This window comes from Balaenoptera physalus, assembly GCF_965194825.1.
Source record: "Balaenoptera physalus genome assembly, chromosome: 15".
NCBI classification, from domain to species: domain Eukaryota; kingdom Metazoa; phylum Chordata; class Mammalia; order Artiodactyla; family Balaenopteridae; genus Balaenoptera; species Balaenoptera physalus.
In genome coordinates, this window is record NC_138894.1 from 42,435,800 (window position 1) to 42,441,891 (window position 6,092).

Consider the following 6,092-nt stretch of genomic DNA (forward strand, 5'->3'; position numbering starts at 1 on the left):
CTCATTAGAAAAAGAGGGACTTCCCTGGTGGTGCAGTGGTTAAGAATCCCCCCTGCCAGTGCAGGCGACATGGGTTTGAGCCCTGGTCCAGGAAGATCCCACATGCTGCAGAGCAACAAAGCCCGTGTGCCACAACTACTGAGCCTGCGCTCTAGAGCCCACGTGCCGAAACTACTGAGTCCACATGCTGCAACTACTGAAGCCCATGAGCCTAGAGCTTGTGTTCCACAACAAGAGAAGCCACCGCAGTGAGAGCCCTAGAGCCCGCGCACTGCAACGAAGAGTAGCACCTACTCGTCACAACTAGAGTAAGTCTGCGTGCAGCAACGAAGACCCAATGCAGCCAAAAAAAAAAATTTTTTTTAAAGAAACAGCACCATAAAAGTAAAAGAGATAAAAGCAGGAAAATGAATGATAAATATATGAATACATAAATAATAGTCAACTTTATTAATCAAGAAGTGCAAATTAAAGCAATAAGTTTTTCCCATCAGATAAGATTTTTTTTAAATGGGCAGAGATTTTCTCACATGTTACTGGTAAAAATATAATTTAACATAATGTTTCTGCAAAGAAATTCAGAAGTACATTAAAACCCTTAAAATATGCATTTCTTTTGACTCAATAATCACTTCAAAAATTAATAATCTCATAATTATATAATAATTAATAATATATGAATATATTCGAAGGAAATCATCAGGGATGTAATCAAAGACATGGACATAATTTTTAATGGTGAAAATTTGGAAAGTGCCTAAATATTCAAAATTGGAAATTATTTAATAAATTATGATAAATCAAACAATGGAATACCAGGTAGCTACTTAAAGAAATGTGACAATTACTCTATTGATATAGAGTAATATTCATGACATATTGTTAGAGGAGGAAAGGAAGTACAAATAGGATAAACAGTATGAGTCCATTGTTGTGAGATAGATAGATAGATAGATGAATGAGGGGGCAGGTGGATGGATAGATAGATGAATGGAGGAGTGGATGGGTAAATGGATGGATGGATGGATGGAGGGTGGGTGGATGAGGGTGGGTGGAGGGGGGTGGGTGGGGGTGGATAGATGAACAGGTGAGTGGATGGATGAGGGAGTGGGTGGATGGATGGATGGATGGATGGATGGATGGATGGATGGAAGGTGGGCAGATGGGAGCTGGGTGGATGGGGGGGTAGATGAATGAGGAAGTGGGGGGGTAAATGGATGAATGGGGGTGGGGTGGATGGATGGATGGATGGATAGATGGGTAGATGGATGGATGGATGAGTGGATGGGTAAACAGGTAGATGGGTGGATGGATGGATGGATGGATAGATGGGTAGATGGATGGATGGATGAGTGGATGCGTAAACAGGTGGATGGGTGGATGGATGGGTAGAAATAACCGGGAGATGCTACATCTCTGTTAGGAGAGAATACTTCTTCTCCACTGCAGGTTTCCTTGAGGAGGGACTATCAGTAAAATCTCCTGGTCTCTCTCCATTCCCTTTAACTCATTCCATCTCCAGGGAAGAGGAGTGATTTATCTGGTTGGTAAGTCTGAGAAGAATAACAGAGGTCTACTTGGCTTGCTCTCCCTTCTTACTCCTGGGAGTGATCTGGCTGCAGTGAGCACACAGTCTCCACTGCCTGCTGAGCCAGGAGTCTCACCCAGCCCACTGCCATCTGTGACTGGTTGGCTACATCTGTCCAATTCTGGGGTTCAGTTTGTAGCCCCATGTGGCCCTCACACTAAATTACATCTCCAACTTTTCATTTATCTGCAATAAATAAGACATCCTGGCCTCTGTTTATACTCTTGGCCATATTTCTGATTGTTCTGGACCCAGGTGGGGAGGTAGGGTGGAATTTATTGGGTGTCCTCAGAGCCCTGACATCACACAGTCAGGGCTCTGGGTGAAAAGCAGTAAAACCTTATCCGATGAACTGAGGCAAAGAGGACTTTATTAAAAGAATAAGTATCAGGGAGGGAGGAGAGGATTGTTTCTAGATTAGACAGAAGACCAGAGAACCAGGCTTAGGGGAGGTCAGAAGGCAGGACGTTCAACAAGGGAGTCCGAGGAGGGAGTTTGGGCCAGCACACCACCTCTTCAATGACCCTTCCAACTGTTCCTTCCACTCATGCATGGTCTGCTCAAAATTGAAAGTCTGAGGAAAGAATGTCCAAATGGTCAAAGGGTGCCTACCCAGCATCCACCCCCCACTTCCCCTTCCTAACCAAGCCCAGATTATCAAGGATCCGTTGCTTCTCTGCTCATTATTTAGGGAAAGTGGATCCCACTCCAACCTTGACTCATCCCATTCCCCTCATCACAGTTCATGAGTAAGCAGGCCACCTGGGCTGGGCCAATCAGGGGACAACTTGGAATGCCAGGTGGAAACCCTTCTATCTCTGTACCCCGAACATGGGCAGGAAAGCACATGGCTTTGGGGGTTGTTGCCTGACTTGAAATGCAGTGGACAGCACAGAAGGCTAAACAGAGAGACAGACAGAGAATCACTCAATCCAACCCACCTGAAGCCAGATCAGATGCTAGGCAAGCCCAACTGATCAGCATGCACTGATTATAAAGGCGGAAAATGAGTGGGACCAGATTTAGACAGCTTGGGCTTGGATCCTAGATCTGCCACTTTTTAACTGGTCATCTGAGCAAACTTAGCCTTTCTGAACCTCAACTTTCTAACCTCTACAGTCAGGATAATAACAGGACTTCCTCCTAGGGTTACAGGAGGATGAAATTAGATAATCTGTGTAAAACACTTTGCACTGCACCTGGCTCAGAGTAACTGCTGGATGCCTAAAGGAAATGGTAGGTATACCAGATGCCTCTTGTGTGCCACTGCAGATTTTCTTGGCCTCACCTGTCTCTTAGTCCACTCAGACCAGTCTCTACAGCACCAAACTCAGGCCCAAACTCAGGAGAAGGTCCTCCTTCTCTGTTTTTGCACTGATGCTCTCACTCGGTGTTCATGCATGCATGACCCAGAAGTACAGGCAAGGTGATTTGCCCACAGAGCAAATGTCCCAACAGCGGGAGACGAAAGCCAGTGGCTAAGTGCCTCTCCTCCCTTCTCCCAGACAAACGTCCCATCATGGACTTCCTACACCCCAAGCCTCTCGAGCAGTCGGAGTGGCTCAAGCTCCCAGGTGCCCTTAGCAGTGGCCAGAGCCAACACGCATCCTTCTCTTGGCTGTCCCTACCCCGCTTCGGTCCCCAGTCCCTGGCTCCTGCTTCCTCTCAGGCTCTTGTTCTTGGCAGACCAGGCTGATCTCGGAATATCTCTGGGTGGCACATTTTTATGGTTGGTGTTTATTTTTCTCCCTCTCCCTTATCCCTATTTCCTAACTATTCTTACAATGAACACTTCCTACTCTCATGATTTTTTAAGTTCTTTTTTTCCCCTAAGCTTATAGTCACATCTTCAAGGCTAATTTCCCTTGGTTATAAAAGTAATATGAAATTAGAGTCAGGAGGGAAGTGTGGGGATGTGACATTAAAACATTGCCTGAAAAACAAACATACCTAACACAGGGTCCTCCCAGGAAGCGGGGAGCAGAGAGCAGGAGAAAGGGGCGTGGTTACTCTTCCTGGATGTTGCACAGCCAGCTCTGAGATGGGTTTGTCAGAAAAGGGGAGAATCCTGCGGGGAGAGGAGAAGGGAGACAGGGCAGGGAGGGCATCGGCCTCCTTTGTTCTCCAGCACGGCTCCTAAGACCTTGCCTTCTGTCCTGCAAAGGTGCTAACTGGCTGGCAGGTCCAGGGAAGAGGCAGACTCAGAGGGGAGCCAGAGAAGGCAGGAGGGGCAAGAAACTAGGTGTGAAGGCCCCTTGCAGAGCTGGAGAGAGTCATTTGCCTGTGGCTCAGGTGGGCATTGACAGAAGGTACTGAGTGACACCGCTCTGTATAGACAGACACACAACTTGGGAGTCTCATCATTAAAAAGCAGGAGGCTCTGCAGAAGAATGCAGAAAACCCACCGCGACCGTTTCCACCACTAAGTGGAACCTTGGTTCCTGCTGTTTCAGGGTCTGCCCGCTGCCTAAGGACCAAAGCCCTGGATCCCAGGCTGTGATCCAGGCTCCGGGCATCTAACCTTCCTTCCATGTCAGCCTGGGAGAAGCAGGACAGGGCCGGCCAAGTGCCATGCTGGGCTGGAGGTTCAGACAGCATGGGGGACCCGATGGGGAGTCTCAGAATTTGATAACAAGGTTACCTTCTGAGACAAGTAGGTAAGATTCTCATCAATCAGCACAAAACAATGCAAGAGAGAAGCCACCTGAGCCCTGCCTCCCAAATCCAGCTAAGTCTCTGAAGTGTAACCCACATGGACAATTTTTTTTAATTCCCACTAATTACCTTTTTCTTTATTGTGTTAAAAATACAGAACATAAAATTACCGTCTTAGCCATTTTTAAGTGTGCAGTACATTAGTGTTCACTATATATGCACATTGTTGTGCAACACATCTCTGGAACATTTCACCTTGCAAAACTGAAACTCTATACACTTTGAGCAGCATCTCCCTCTTTCCCCTCCCACAGCCCTTAGTAACCATCATTCTACCTTCTGTTTCTAAGAGTCTGACTACTTTAGATAACCTCGCATAAGTGGAATCATACAGTATTTGTCTTTTTGTAACTGACTATTTCATTTAACATAATGTCCTTGTTGTAGCATGTGACAGAATTTCCTCCTTTTTAAGGGCTGAATAATATTCCACTGTATATATAATGGGTGATTTTGCTGCAGCATTTTACTGGCGAGTGGTGAAAAGGAATGGAGTTGTGAAAATAAACCTGTATTGATACAACTCCTGCCTGGGAGAAAGAGACACCGCCTCTGGCTGGCTTAAATATCTGAGTGGGGTCTTTCGTTTGCTCATTGATTTATTTATATATCAAGTATGTACCAAGACCTACCACATCCCAGGGTACTGAATGTGTGAGAAAGCACCAAAATATTGAATGCCTACTAGCAGAGCCACCTTATGTATCCTTACAGTAAATTCTCTTTTCTGTTTAAGCTAGTTTGAGGAGGGTTCTGTTATTTGCAACCAACAAAAAGGCCCTAATTAAGCCACAGCATTTTAATAGGGAGCATTTTAAGAGAGAGCCCTAACAATCAAGAAAACCCTCAAATCAGTCATAATGCAATCAGTATATTGAACAAGCAAGATGCCTGGATTACAGCAATAAAAACAACATCATTGTTGTCTCCCACCATCCCTTCAAGTTTTACTTAGAAAGGTATCACCCCCTTTCTCAGAGGAAAATGTCACCAGTATTTTTGCCCACTCATAGGTCAAAGACAATCCTAAGTCACTATAAATCCCAAATAAAGTCTCAACTCCAAATCAAGTATGAAGTCATTGTAATATTTGGGAAATACTTAAAACTAAAAAAGCATTCATTTTTTCTCTGAAATTCAGATGTAACTGGGCATCCTGTATTTTATCTGACAGCCCAACCACAGGGCTGATTGAGCGTCTTCACAACATGGCAGCTGGCTTCCCCCAGAGCCAGTGACCCTAGAGAGAGAGCAAGGAGGAAGCCACAACTCCTTTTATGACCTAGTCTTGAAGGTCTCACACTTTTACTTCCACCATATTCTATACTCATTAGAAGCAAGTCACTAAGTCCAGCCCACACTCAAGCAGAGGGGAATTAAGCATCATCTCTCAGAGGGAGAAGTAGTAAAAACTTTGTGAATGTGTTTTAAACCACAACAAGCCCACCTCTTCTTTCCTTTCCAGCCAGCCCCCTATCTAGTCCTTGAGACACACTCACACATCCTATGCCCTATACAACCTTGGGGTATGGGGACAAATAGCCTCCCCTGGCCCCTTAGGTTTCCAGGTAGGTGTCCACATTCTACCTTGAGTTGGCACTGATCCTCTGTGTCTCCCCCATGGGAAGCACTTTCCAAAGTTCTCCCAGTGTCTCAAGCTGGGGGTTAGAAGGAAGCACCTCCACCTCTCCCCAAAGAGGGAGGCTGGGGGCCCAGAACACAGTAACAGTTCTCTCCAAAGAAATCTCTTCACACAGTCTTGTTCTTTTCTTTCTCTCCTTTCTGACTG